The 15,697-nt window shown below is 42.2% G+C and overlaps 2 long non-coding RNA genes across 2 annotated transcripts in view; one reads left to right on the forward strand and one right to left on the reverse strand.

The window, feature by feature from the left end:
- Positions 1-7,988: 7,988 nt before the first annotated feature.
- Positions 7,989-12,809, reverse strand: LOC119497359. Its single transcript, XR_005208905.1, has 3 exons — positions 12,509-12,809; positions 11,223-11,374; positions 7,989-8,111 (listed from the first exon to the last, which is right to left on the reverse strand). It is a non-coding gene; the product is annotated as an uncharacterized LOC119497359 (long non-coding RNA).
- A 1,013-nt stretch (positions 12,810-13,822) lies between these two features.
- Positions 13,823-15,697, forward strand: part of LOC119496743 — a 35,362-nt gene continuing 33,487 nt past the window's right edge. Inside the window, exon 1 of the long non-coding RNA XR_005208799.1 lies at positions 13,823-14,038. This is a non-coding gene — a long non-coding RNA (uncharacterized LOC119496743). The remainder of the gene's footprint in view (positions 14,039-15,697) is intronic.

Raw genomic sequence — 15,697 nt, forward strand, 5'->3', positions numbered from 1 at the left:
TTAACAGGTTAGAGCAGCCACACTGCCCGCGTGAGACACACTTCTCTGGATGTTTGTGTAGAAATAACTGCTGCAGCTCCTCCAGACCAACAGAGGTTTCCCGTGCCTTGTGAAGTGACGGGGCTCCACAGAGAGAAACGTTATCATCTCCGAACAAAACTCCGGCGTCTCCCCCGTTCCCTCCGGCCGCGGTCGGGAGGCTGAGGCAGGAAAAGCCAACACTAGGATCAGCATTGATTCATGGAGAGACCTTCGTCTGGTCAGCTAACATTAATTCAATTTCAATTCAATTCAATTTATTTTTGTATAGCGTCAAATCACAACAGAAGTTATCTCAAGACGCTTTATATATAGAGCAGGTCTATGACCGTACACCATAGTTTAGAGACCCAACATTACTGCCAAGCAGCTGAAATATAGAGTGATATTGTGCTTTTAGCTGACGTGTGTCTTCTCACTGTGTTGAGTGATGCTCCTTCATGTCTATGTAGAGCGAGCACAAGCACGAGCAACAGGACGCTGACTTTAGTTGACTTAACAGCCACAGGTGTCGCTGTTAACAAGCACTTAATCATAAAAAACAGTCCCTTTAATGGGTTGTCTGTGAAGGACAGAAAAAGTCTCAAAAGTATCGTTAAGGTCTGCTACTGTACAGCAGAGAGACTTCTTCTGGGAGAAACACGTAGCCCAGAAAGCGAAAGGAATTTCTAATTAATGTTTTTATTATTTATTTATTTATTCTATTATTATGTGAATGTGGACTGAGTTATTCATTTACTTATTTATTTACTCACTTATCTGCTTTCTCTGACATACTGGTGACTGTTGCCGTCTGTGAGTTTGTGTATGGTCTGGGTAGATTGTAAAAACTGAATTGCCCTTCTGAGATAAATGAAGTTGTCTGAATCTGAAACACTGGTCCTGTGTTTGTTGGACCCATCCACCTCCCCTAGCTCTTAGCATAGCTTCTTTACACAGATGACTTTGCATTGAAATCAGTAAAGAATACATGGCGTACACATGACAAATGCAACAAAGGCATTGTGATTAAACGCAAAATGACTCACAAATAATTCATCCATACACCATTTGATATGCCATGGCTCGTGTTTGCTCTTGCCTCCTTCCCTTCATGTGGGCCACCTGGTGTGCAACCGCAGCAATCCTGGTCCTTTTAACAATGTGTGAGACACTCTGCTGTTCATTGCCATGAAAGCAAAGTGAGTGTGTCACTGGTCGTCTTTTCTTCTCTTTGGGGGGGGGGCTTTACTCTACTGCAGCGTATCTGAAATCCCAATAGGTTACCTCTGACAAGCTGACCCACCATGGATTTTTCTCAGTCCCCTGATGGTAGCTTAAAAGCCCCTCTTTTTCCTTCTCACCATCAAAGATGGACCGGAGAGGAGAGGACAAAAGCTAAAGACAGCCTAACCTCCCTTTCTCTCCCACAAAGACGAGTCTTACCTTATGAAATTGGCGATTTGTTTTCCCAATGACTGGCGTGACCCCTCAGCTTTCTTAAACCGAGCGTGTTGGGTTCAGGTGGAATAACAAGAGGGAAACAACAGCACTGTGTCTGCAGACATAAAGGCTATGCACTTAATCACATTACCACACAGGCTTTTGATGGAAAACCTTTTGTACATTTGTGTAATTACTTTTAATGACAACTTCTTCTTCATTGAAATATAATATAAAGTGTATAAAGTATATAGGCAGCGGCACATTTTGCCAAATAATTAGTTGTGTTTATATTCACAGTTAGCTGTGGAAACATCTAAGACAGCAAAACAGCTCAAATACAGAAATGTCCAGAATTCAAGTCGATCAGTCCTTTACATAATTCAAATGACAAACTAGAAGGCACTCAGAGAGCGCAGACCTCCGCCAAGGTGACCGAGTACGATTGATTGAAAATTCCTGAATCCGGATCATGGTCCGGATCGCCACCAAAATCTAATGGATTGTTCATTGTGCCACACCCCACCCCTCCAAAAATGTCATTCAAATCCATTGGGGACTTTAGGAGTAATCCTGCTAACAGACAAACAAACCAAAAAACCAACAAACCAACACCGGTGAAAACATAACCTCCTTCCTAGGCCTTAGGCCTTGGCGGAGGTAACAATCCATACCTACATAAAATGTAGGTAGTGCAACGAGCTGGCAACCACTTGCTGTGAAGTGAATGCAATGGAAAGGGTGAATGTTATCAATTGTAAATTCAAATAAATGAAAACTTCTTCACAAAAAATGGAAGTATTTACACACAGTTTTCATTTCTGTATTGATTTAAATGATGTTCTAATACTATTACGAGGTCCAAAAGTGAATACCACACAAGGAATGTGTTTATTGTTATTTTGCATGAATCCTAATGTCAAACTTCAAAAGTTGTTTAATGTCTTTTTGGCCATTTCACCATCAATGTACCTTCATCGTGGGAATCATGTTAGTTTATAATGCAAGTGTTTAACCTTTGAAAAATGCCCTATGCTTAATATATCCTAACCTTTAAGAGCTATTTTGGCACCAGCTTTCCGCCCTTGCAACTTTCCTCTACACTCGCTATGACATTTTCAAGGAATAACAAAAGAAATAATATGTTCTTGTATCTATTCCGAACTCGCACCTCTGACTCGACACATTTCTCATCTTAGTTTTGGAGTCAACAGTTCCACAATTCATATTGTGTTTTCTTTGAATGCATTACTTTAAAATGAGTTGTGATTGCCAACAGGGAAATGTGAGCTCCTGTGAGCTGCTTCCTGCATCTAGATCTAATTATTTCTGCTGGCTGCTTCTCAGACGTGATGTACATGTGTGATAATACAGGAGGGTCATTTAAGGACTTCAAAACAAAAATTATTTGGAGTTTTACAGGTAATAAAGTTTTTATTCACCCATGTTTTACAGAATAAGGAATATTAGGTAAACCCAGACAGACTGTACAAGTGAACATCATTTCTGTCAAACAGCAGTACACAGCCCTCTACACAGATACTTCCTTCTTACTGAATGTCTGCTTGTCGTGACTTGGCCGCGACACATGAAGGACTACACGTCAGTCCCCTGTTCCGACAACATGGCAACACGCGATTGTGTTTTTTACTCCGACACAACCTAGATTTAATATCCTACCACGAGGTCCGGCAGCAGTTGAAGGTCCGATGAAATCATTGTGCATAATAAGTAGCCTTCTGTTTACAGGTATGTGCGTCTGAGTTCAGCCGGTCAAATTCACGGCTGTGACAGAACACGTCGTGGAAAACAAAAACAAATCAAACATGCTAGACTTTCTGTCGGGACGTCCTGAGGCGTCCCAGACGAGGCGTCGGTTGTCGTGTACTGTGATACACTACACGAGATAAAACTCATCTATCGTTCCCGATCCGAGTCGACACCCTACGACGGCCGCGTCGGGCTATAATCGGGCTGATATCATGTAGTCTGAACCGGGCATTAGTGCTCAGTCCTGCAGCCTGTACAACAAGTGCTCATTATATTTGACAGCACTATTTTTGCGCTGCCCTTAACAGCATTGAGAAGAACTGAATTCTTTTATGCGCATGAATACAATTAGTTTAATTAGTTCACCCACATTTAAGATTGCAGAGCATCTCACTGTGGAAAACCCATTACAAGTCTTGAATGTGCCGCTCTTTCTTAAGATCCATTTTGGATGAGTCACTCTGATCATCACTAGGTGATAAAGAGGCCACTGGGAGCAAAGAAGAATTCATATGCATAAATGACACAGAAATGAAGTCTTCTCAGAGAGGTGGAATAGAGTGACTCATTTAACAGAAACTAATCAAGATCAGACTCACAGACTTCAACTGACAATTGAGTTGTCACGATTACAGTTGGTAATGAATCTGTTAACAGTGTTGAACATCTGGCAAATGAAGCAATGGGGAGATGTTCATCAGTCCTGTTTATTATGAGAATCACTGACTGAATCAAAGCTTATGTACAGTCAGCTGGATGTCCTTAAGCCTCGGACACACCAGGCACGTCAGGAGAGCGTGGCGGCTGCGTGATTCACGCGTCAGGCGTTCACACCAGCTGCATTTCAGCTGCGTGTCAGTTGCTTGTCAGCTGCTGCAGCTGCTGCTGTCAGCCCTTTCTTTCTACGTAGAGTTTGCCTTTTAATGGCCATTTCATTTCATCATAAATGTCACTTATATTTATTTTAGACAGAGAAAGGTTAAGAAACGTGTGGTAATTTGTAAATAATAGTAATAATCCACAATTAAAACTCCATACTATATTCATTCATGGAGCTCTCCAAGTCACTGCATGTTCTAGAACACTGTCCGGCACATATTGCAGAATAAAAGTCTTGTGTTAACAAATTAAGGTAAAGTCTGCCACCGGTGTATTTCACCGGTGTTTCTAACCACGACAAGCCGCGACTTGGGTGTGTGACGCAACTGTATCATGGCAAGTGTATTGCTGAGGACGCAAAGTGCAGTGTCGAGTGTGAAGTTGTTTGTACGAGCAGGCAGCAACACCACAGGCCGAGCATTCAGCCCTTTCTGAACAGGCATTTTCTCAACGGGCACTGCACTGTTCGTGACTAATCCGTGAAATTAAATGACTGTCTTTTTTTCTGTTGCAATGTTCCTCCATACAGCAACATTTCTCAGAGTTAGGAGGAGGAGTAAGTGCTGTGTGGAGCCCGGGCACAGCCTGCCACACTAACAGGAGGTGAAAGGTTTTCTAAATAGCTCTTCATCGCTGTTCTTTGGCAATTCATTCGGCTTCATCTGACTCTTCTTGACTCATGCAGATGTTCCGCCCAACCTTTTAATCCGTGGTAATGAGGCAGACAGAGGGGGCTGTGCTGGTGAAGTGGCTGCTGGGAAACCTTGATATTATCCAATCCTTTCTTCAAACATAAATGTGGAGAAAAGTCGAGAGGACAAAAGGCACTAAATTCGATATACAGAGCATTAATATATCATCGAACAACTATTGTCTCTGTAAAGATACAGACGAGTAATGTCTACCTGAGCAGCTGAGGTTTAGGAATAGATCGACTCTGTTAGGCTTAGGCAACAAGAATACTTATTTAGGTTTAGGAAAAGATCCGGGTTTGGGTTAAAATAACACTGGAAGTGGCGTAACTTAAGTACGGAAGTTACGTGAGAATTATATCAACGATTTTTTTCAGGTTACCTGTCTCATGCACTACTGTCACGATATAGAGACCGTTTTATAAAAACAACTTTTTTTTAATCATATTTGCTCCAATCTCGCCTACTGATGCTTCAGGGTTCCAACAGTATCGTAAAGCATAACATTGCTGTAACATCCTTTTCTTCACTCCTTCAGATCTTTACTGTAACACAGCTAAATTCCATTACCCTCAGTGACTTACATAAAAAAGCAGGAAAGTCACCCTTATCACTGATGCCATGCACGTTTTGTTTAGTTCACATGAATCCAGACATCTTAAAGTTTAATTGGGAATTTTATGTCACCTGCAGGTGACAGGAGGCGTATTATTCCCCCTCCAACACCTGTCGTCCACCAAGGTCATCCTCAATAAGGCTCTGCACACGGAACGAGAGGGCGGCCTGATTTGCATGCATAATACCGCATTTCTATGTTAAATGTCTTATCAAAAGGGGACACTTTCTTCAGGAAAAAATAATGGCTCCGGTTTCAATGGCACAGCTGGGTATGTTCCATATACTGTAGTACTATGCTGAGAGGTTTTCACAGAGTGACACCTCCTGGTTTGTGCTTTTACTGTAGCAGGAGCAGTGACAGCCTTTTTCATTGCAGTGACGAATGGCTATAGGAGCTGGAGTGTGAATATTAATGAAGTGCTAAACTTTGAACAATATACATGAGATATTAAAAGACCACTGTTCTAAGTATTAAATGGAAAGAATTGGTTGCTCCGGGCAGCGTATTTTCAGAAGGGAAATGAAGTTTGGTCACTGTAGAAGAATAGTACAGAGAATAAAATGCTATTTCATCCCATTGAACATGACATTTTTCCTTCCATCTACCTCCCTGTACCTCTCAGAGAGGAAGTCGGAGGCATGACCTTTTCTAGTTTCCTTGAGGCTTTGCTCGAGCAAAATGCCCTTCGATATTTTGCCACGCATCCGAGCTAATTGAATCTAAAAGATTGCATCTGAACCGAGGGCTGTGGTAATGAGAGCCGAGCTGCCTGCGCACAAAAGGTCTGTAAATTGATAGAAAAGGTGGGCGAGCCCTCTGACAATTTGCCTCAGACAGTGCCTCCAAAGGGCAATCTCCCACCCTGGCTGATCCTCTGCGGGAGCCAAAAGGGCACCGAGGGACGAGTGTTAAGTTATAGCCTCCAACCCACCGATCTAGCCGTCTACTTCATCAGTCAGACATCATTCTGACGCTCAATAACTTGCACGCTCAAGGTGCGAATATACAACACAGTCTCACGGCAGTTTGTGAAATAAGTCACGAAATGTAATCTATTTGATTCATGTACATAGATATTTTTCGTGACTTTCAACAACGTATTTTTTGTGCGTTTTCCTACGAATGTCCAGCAACACGAGACGCACCCGTCAATATCCGCTCCAATCTTTTCAAAATAATACTACTTAGTTTGGTTTAGGAGATCAACTTTGACATGTGGTTTCACACAGGACACAAACACCGGTCTCCTGGGTGAATGTCCGGTGTTTTTTGACCCACCCTTCAGCCCCGACCTCCTCCCTATGCGGATATCTATCAGGCTATTTGCACCGGAACAACAATAACACTAGGACCGACAGTCCACTCCTTTTTACTTTGTGGTTCCAAATTGTAATTATTCCGTCACTGTGTATGATGTTTCCCTCCTGCCCTGACTTTTCTTAAATACCTATTCTGCATAAGCCTTTATTACCTCCACCAAAGCCGTATTGTTTTCAATGGTGTCCATTCGTCCGTCCGTCCGTCTGTCCGTCTGTTAGCAGGATTTTGGTGGCGATCCGGATCATGATCCGGAGTCAGGAATTTATTTAGGGTATAACACATGTGCAGTGTAACTGATGACGCGTTGCTGACGCATGACCCCGCCTTCTTCCTCCTTCTGAGAGCAGAGAGATACGTGTGCGTGGATGTGATTACATAATTATAATTACATGAACATAGGCAGGCCATTGCAATTTGAACAGTAATGTTATTAGACTCAATTGCTGCAATTCTTTCATTCATATCTATTTATCCCTCTCTCTCTCTTGATTATTAGACACACCAAGCTGACATCAAAGAACTAGCAAGACATTTGAGTTGCATTTGATCACACCGCAACGACCACAGCCGACGGATAGTTAGCACGTACGTTCTGTCCCTGCGTGAGAGGAAATAACTCTCCACACCAGCAGGCGGTGGTAGTCTGTATTCATCATTCAGGAAGGGGAAACAGGATAGGAATATACAATCCCTTATTATGATACGTACATGAAACAAAAGCGGCGTTTACCGACCATTTTTACACCACTCTCACTCAGCACTCAGCTTCATTCCAGACGGCCGTGTCGTGGTGAAAATATCCGAACGATCAGATGAAGATAAAAAATAAGAAGAGCCTTCTGTGTTTTTCCTCTTGACTTTACTTGTTGGCTTGCTTTCCTCACTTCTGTTTCTCTTCTTGTGCACTGATTCATTTAAGCTGAACAGCCAATAAGGGTGATTTCTCTCACCGACGAGCTCCACGTGCCGATTCAACATTCTGAATCAGCTGAAAAACCTCCGACACGGGCAGACTAGAGCCGACGGTGTGTCCCGCCAAAAACTAGGCCAACAGACGCTCACAGACGGCCCCAAACTGTCCGACGGCCGACCAACGGCTTGGGAGTGTCAGGGCCTTAAAAGTGACCTCAATGAACCAGCCTGCCAGCAATGCCCATAAACCAGCACTACTGATACTCCCCCTCACTTATTATTCTTTTGCTTTGACATTGACATGACATACAGTTTTACACACAAAGTACAACCACTTTGCCCAAACTGTTTTTAATGGCCGAAAAGACAAGGTTAGGATAAAGTATGGCAGAACATCTGTCCCTCTGGTGTAGTAGATGAGTAATAATGAACTGACTTTGGAGAAACACAGCCCACTCCTGAATAAAGACATAAAAGATTGCATTAACGGCAGACTGCACTCACATACAGTAAGGCTTGTTATCAGGTAGAGGATCATTGACCTCCAGCTGACCTCCGTCCAAATCCCCATATCCCCTCTGCAGGGCATTGTATTTCTGATACATCAGCCTTTACTGCACACACACACACTCACAAGTCAAATATCTTGCTATAATAATGAAGATTTCAGCAATAGGACACGAGAGAGAGAGAGAGAGAGAGTTTCACAGTGAGATAATGCGACTGCACCAGCACCCCAAACAACATTATGGAACAATGACTGTATCGCTCCATTTCCTGGCATTAACATGTGATCTGGATCTGGACAGGTTATCTGGATGAAAGTCTACTTGGACATCATATTAGAACTATATACTGGTTTCCAAGACAGCAGTCAGCAGTGCAGAGCATGAGCCAAAACATGTCTCCGTTCTTGGTTTGTTTCTGCATTGTGTGGCCCACTACACATGCATATTAGCACCTTGCTCCTTGGCCCTGCCTGTTCAGTCCCTCTCAGCCCAACACACTTTACACTACAGGGTGACATCACACACACTTTTTTAGGCTCTGGGAAAGTTTTGCACACATAAAATCTGTACAGTTAAAAAGTTCATGACTGACCCTTGTTTTACAGATATCTTTTTTATGAACGAGGCCTGTGGGGAGAATGCTTTTTTTGGCCACAGGATTTTTTTTATTCTGGTACCACTGCTGTCAATAGGCAGCAAGGCTAACGCCCCGAACACACAGGAAACGTCAGTGGCGCGTGGCGGCTGCTAGCGTGGCGGCTGTGTGATTCACGCGTCGGGTGTTCAGCCCTTTCTTTCTACATAGAATTTACCTTTTAATGGCCATTTCATTTCATTATAAATATCATTTATATTTATTTTAGACAGAGAAAGGTTAAGAAACGTGTGGTAATTTGTAAATAATAGTAATAATCCACAATTAAAACTGTACTATATTCATTCATGGAGCTCTCCAAGTCACTGCATGTTCTACAACACTGTCCGGCACATATTTCAGATGAAAAGCCTTGTGTTAACAAATGAAGGAATTCTATCCACAGAAAAAATGCTTGAGGGCTTTTATTTTGAAATGAAAGCAGGAAGTGTATAAATAAAAGTCTATACTTTTTTTTCTACTCCGTAACATTTTCTACAGATAGACATTGAAACTGTAGTAATGTTGCTGGTATGATTTTAATATACAGTCAATAGATATCCTTCACTGTCTGTTGCTGCTGTGAACCGCGCACGCGTCAAAAATAGGCGACACCTCTATTCTCTAGAAGAGACGCAACTGAGACGTGCGTGACTCACGCGGGCAGTGTGTCTGCTCTAACCTGTTAACACAGACGCCGAAATAAAAAAACAACAGGTAAAGCAGCAGCCATGCACTCCTGACGTTCCTGGTGTGTCTCGGGCTTAAAGGGCAGCAATGTATCCAGCTCTCTCACTACATCCATGATCCTTGGTCAAAGGAAACGTCGCTGCTGTATGGGCTCTACTTATTTTCCCGTGTCAGCTTCTGTTATGATTTGACGCTATATAAAAATAAATTGAATTGAATTGAATTGAACTGAACAAATATGAACCAGTGTCTATGTGCCAGGTAGGAAAGGCATGGCATCTGAAAAAAAATGGCTGGCAGTGAGACAGTTGTGGTAAATGGGCTAAGGCATGCAAAACAATTGTAATGATCCTTTATTACTTGTCTCTCAAGAGTTTTATACCGGCAACTGGCTGAAACAAGAACAGAAGTTCCTCACCTCACCCACCCACATGCAGCCGTACACCCAGGACCAATAACAGCAAACTGCTGTGGTCCTGCTGATGTCTGGGCCATCCCAGAGAAAGACATTCAGCGCTGCCTGGTGCCTCCTAACAGGCAGCTCTGTGAGCAGGCAGCAGTGATTAAAATGACATCAGCACCATGGAAACCGTGCATCGTGCCATTCCCTCAAGGAAAATCACAGGCCTATTTCCAGCTGTATTTCAATTTTAGTGCCACAATTAAGACCTGAGATGTGTTCTACTGAAGAGCAAAGGCTGAGCAGACCACATCGCCTTTGTGGAAAAAACAGAGGTAGAAATTCACGGCAGAAAGAAGATCTGTTATTACTTTTCATTTGCTGTACTCATTACAATCAGCACCGACCACCATAACTGAACAGAAGAGAAAAACAAAATAAGGGAGAAAAAAGTCATAGTTCTGCCCAAACTTTTCGACAAGTCATCTCTGGGAACTGCAATGAAAAATGCATAACAATAAGCATGTATCATTGCATTTTCTCTTTAATAAATTGAGTGTTCCAGTCATGTATTTTTATGTGCATCGCATTAGAAAAGCTGTATGGAAGCGGCACAATGTGATAAAACTTCCTCAGTTGTTAAACATAGTGATTTCAAAACCAACCGTGTTGTTTTTTCCTAAACCTAAGTGTTTTTGTTTAATTTATAACATTAAGAACGTATTTACTGCGACCGAAAAGTGACGCCGAGTGGTCTGACAAAGCGTGAGTATGTGACGAGTTGGGATGACAACATGTATCACAAAACCCAGGACATTTCAAAATTGCATAAAAACATTGAAAAAAAAAAACATTCCAAGATATAAAATGTCATTATTACATCCAGAAAATAATGTCCTGTTTCTGTCAAATGATATTAACATCAAGAGGGACTCACGTCACTTTAACTCCGACCGGAGTGTCAACCAAACACACCCTGGTCCCCCAAGTTAAATCACACTTACCGGATGTCTGATCTAACCTTACCCATTACATAACAGGTGATAATCATAAACAAATGAAATACTAATACGTCATATGATAACGGTGGTCGGACTCTGCAACAATAGTCAGTATAGTCATCATGAATGTACAACAATGCAAAATCTACATTGATTCTAACCAGCTGTGACCGGCTGCCAAAGCGCTTTTGCCCCCCTGAATGTGCACCCAGTAATGTTTGTATACAAGAAACCCATCTGTAGCATCGTGGCTGTTCCAATCTTATTGTTTCTAATATTTTGAAGCAATTATAGACGATCCTTCCTAAAGAGCTCAGATATTGATACAGTATAACCTCTCTGTCTGTGTGCAGCCTTGGCTGTGATTTGATCTTGATTGTGAGGCCCGCAGAGATGTAGCCACATACACTGACCAGGAGGTCAGCAGACTTTTACTTCACTGTATAGCCTGTCACAACGCCGACAGCCTTCGGGGATCACACCTGACCTGGAGTACAGAAAGGGAAGCAGGGAAGTAGTTTCATAAAAAAGCTAAATCATATCTGTCAGATTTAGTAGTTTAGTGAAACAGCAATTATATTCACAGTTTGCGTAACCTTATCACATCGGCATTATATACTCTTCACTAAAGCCATTTCATAAACAACACAGTCCAGGAAATAAAGTGCATCAGCAGGTGTGATACCGGTTGGATAGCTCTCTGATCTACCGTGGTCGGGTGGAAAGCTGAGTGATTATTTTCGAGGAGAGAGGCATGAAAGTCAGTGAAATACCAATTTGAAGGTCACAACCTTTCGCTGATCTGAGCAGACAGACTGTTTTGTGATCAGAACCTTTCAGATGGAGGGTCGATGTGCGTCAGTAATACTACACTGCGCGTCTAAACATGCGGTATCCAAAGACAGGACATGTTCTTCATATGAAAACAAATGTGTAACAAATGAGTCCCATTAGCCCGTTACACTACTGAGCTGTTCAGGAACTCTACTGACTGATACCGGCCCTACAGACCGGTGGTGGAGGCAGAAATCACAGTGTGGGGGGGCACAGAGGTAATCAGGTGGGCCTGTCCCGTCCAACACCAGACATCTGGTGGTAAGACTCTGAAAGACAGATGTTAACCACAACAGGCCATGCACCACAGTTTAATCCTACAAGCCTTCATCATCATCATCATCATCATCATCATCATCATCATCATCAGAGGGAATGTTACAGACACCTGACGTGTATATTTATCTTCTCTCTTCACTCTTGTTCAGATTTGTTGACCTCGTTTTAAGCTGCATTTCTATTTCCGTCGTACAATGAGAGCAAAATAACCAGAGTCAGATTCCTGGTAGCCGACAGTGAGTAGGTCTACTCATACCTGGACCATCAAGCTGGTTCTGATCCAACAAGACAAACATAAACAGCATAGCATAGCATAGCATAGCGTAATATAACATAACATAACATAACATAGTATAACATAGCCTGGCACAGCAGCCACATATTCATAAACACAGCTGGCAGCAACATCAGCATAAAATCCAATTTGTACACCGAACATAAACTATATAAACCCAATAAACAATAATAATGAAATCGGCCATTAGTCCATAACTGTAAATAATCTTACTGTTGATGATTCCAGCAGGAGACGACGGGGCTTCTTGGTGTTGAACACTGAAATGACTTCATAGTCCCTTTCAGAGGTGAGCGGGGTCAAAGAGTTCAGTCTGATGTGATGTCCTGATGACAGAGTCTTCCACCAGTAGGCCTTGTTCTGGGTCCAGTAGGGTGAAGAGGGCAGTTCACCTACAACAAGTCACACAGTTATGAAGCCAACTAGGGCACTAAGGCTACTAATCCAACTGTAGATCACAGCTTTAACACAAAGGTTTGGAGGCCGAGGACAGAACAAGGCTGCTGTCAGACTACCTGAGCATTTTTAAACTGCAGAGATGATGGTTGGACCAATCACCAGCCGGCACACGCCAGACCGAACCCACACCTCAAGCCAATCAGAGAGAGACCACCTAGATGGGAAACAAAGATCCTCACCAGACAAAGACACTCACTCTGTCACAAAAACACAGCCACACAAAGATCCTCACAAGATGGTCAGACAATCACTCTGACACAAAAACACAAACACATTTCAATATACGGTTGAGAATGATGGCTGAACTTCTTCCTCCTGCTCCTCAGGCTTCTGTTCCTCAATTTGTTACCTCCACAAAGGGCGAAGGCCTAGAAAGAAGGTTATGTTTTCACCGGCGTTGGTTTGTCCGTTTGGATGATTACTCCAAAAGTCACATTATATATATAATCATTTCCTTAACAGCATGCCATAATATATATATATATATATATATATGTATATATATATATATATATATATATACTGTATGTGTGTAAATGAGTCAGTATCCACTGAAATAAAAAAAGGTTTATACATATTTATTAATTTAAAACTGCAGTTATGACTGGTCATAACCCCAGTTCTAGTACTTTGGTTATGGAGTACTGGCATTGCACAGAGATTTTATGGTGTAGCTGAAATCAATTTAACGCAGGTTACAGTCCCACTGAGCACATACCTGTTCTCCTCAACCTGCCGTTATTCTACTGAATTCTCCATTTGTATTTGTGAGTCAGTTTGGGTAGCTATGTTTGTTCTGCCTAACAAGAACAATTTGACAGCGTTGTCCTGCTTTGGTAATCCTCTCAGAAAGATGTGTGAGATTGTGAAAGCCTAGTAAGGCTAAATCTTATCATGTTTACCAGCAGTGTGGTTTGTATAATATATATCTGGCAGCTGGAGGGCACCGAAGTGTTTAATCTCATTGTTTTTCTTCAGAAGGCAGACTTTCAAATCTGTGCTGTGGAAGATAATCCAGAATGTTCAGGGTGACCATAGTTACTATCTTCTTTAATAGAAATACTAGTTTCTGCCGACACTACTTGGCTAATAGAAAATCAAATTGCAGCGGGGAAAGAGGCAATCAGCCCCACTTTGGGCTTTGGGTATGCATGTTGTTGTTTTCTCACACTCGGGGGCCATGTGACCTCGCGAGGAGAGCGCTATCCCCACTTAACGGGTTTGCCCCACTTGCCCTAAATGACCTGTCGCCTCTACAAGCATACAGCATTTACATGACACACGGTGAGTAGAACAAGAATGACAACAACTTTGTTATAAATCATTTTAACGATATAACTTTAAAAGCTTGGCTTATGTAGCTTACTGACATTAGACTTGAGTCCCAGCCCGTTCTCATTCTCAGGGCGTCAAATACTGACGCTTTGTCACGGTCACCGTCAGCGTTCGATACCACCGCACAAGGCACTCTTCAGCGCCGGTAGGAGGGTCCAACAAACACAAGGCTTTCATCCAGGAGACCGCTGTTCATGTCCCAAACATAACGTTTCGGGAGAAAGAGAGAATCTGTCTCTTTTGTTTCTTTTCTTTTTTTTTTACGTCTCTGTTTAGAGGCGTTGGTAAAGTCACTTTCAAGGTTGCAGTAAATAGTGGTGATGTGTTGTGTTGCATTACAGTAAACGGGGCAACAAACTGAAGCCAATAAAATCCCAGACCTGCACCTCTCTACTGATGGAGTCAACCCAGTGGATCTCATTTCAGCCTGAACCATTACGTGCTGTGACAGCCTTGATAAAACTTTTAATTGCATCCCTCTGAGCTTTTCTCTGATGCCTGAGACAAATTGACTTTGGGCTAAAAGTCAGATGGTATCAGATATTTTTACTGCAGTCTCCAGCAAATAATCCTTTGTAAATTTGATCTGCACCCCACAAATACCAAATGGAGCACACAGAGGGAGCAGATTTCCCCTCCTGTCTGCCTGAAGCTCTTTATTTATCCCTATTTATATGTTAGTGAGAAAGCTCAACGCACTGCAATTGAAAAATAACAAACATACATTGCATTCAATAAAAAGCTGCAAATGAATAAAACATGAGCAAAATAAGAAATGCATTCACCAATTTGACAATACAATTCCAACGTAAAGAAACACGTAAATAGAAAACAGAAATGCTGCAAGTGATACAACAAAGGTTTACAGGCTGGCACAAATACTGATAAACACAAACCAATGTGGCCAGTCAAAGTCAAACACTCAAAATGTTGATTTGATTTTACTGTTAAGACAGTTTCAATAATGCTGGAGACACTGGCCACACCTAAACCATAAGCCTTCCACTAAATAATGGAGTGTTCATTAGCTTCTCGTGTCATCACTACATCATTTTTATCCTGTTAGACATTTCTGTCAAATTGTCATAATTAATATATGAATTCTTGAGTTAGGGCTAGAAACATGTTTATGAGGTCGCAGTGACCTTTGACCACCAAAATTGTTTCAGTTCATCCTTGAGTACAAGTTGACATTTGTGTGGATGCATAAAAAGATGCATCCCAGCAGCAAGGTAGCTTTATCATCAGCAAGGTAGCTAACGTCAGCAAGGTAGCTTGAACGTGAGCAAGGTAGCTTTATCGTCAGCAAGGTAGCTTTATCGTCAGCATGGTAGCTTTATCGTCAGCATGGTAGCTTTATCGTCAGCAACGTAGCTTTATCGTCAGCAACGTAGCTTTATCGTCAGCATGGTAGCTTTATCGTCAGCAACGTAGCTTTATCGTCAGCATGGTAGCTTTATCGTCAGCAACGTAGCTTTATCGTCAGCAAGGTATCTTTATCGTCAGCAAGGTATCTTTATCGTCAGCAAGGTAGCTTCATCGTCAGCATGGTAGCTTTATCGTCAGCAACGTAGCTTTATCGTCAGCAAGGTATCTTTATCGTCAGCA

Source organism: Sebastes umbrosus, chromosome 11 (genome assembly GCF_015220745.1).
Source record: "Sebastes umbrosus isolate fSebUmb1 chromosome 11, fSebUmb1.pri, whole genome shotgun sequence".
NCBI classification, from domain to species: Eukaryota; Metazoa; Chordata; class Actinopteri; order Perciformes; family Sebastidae; genus Sebastes; species Sebastes umbrosus.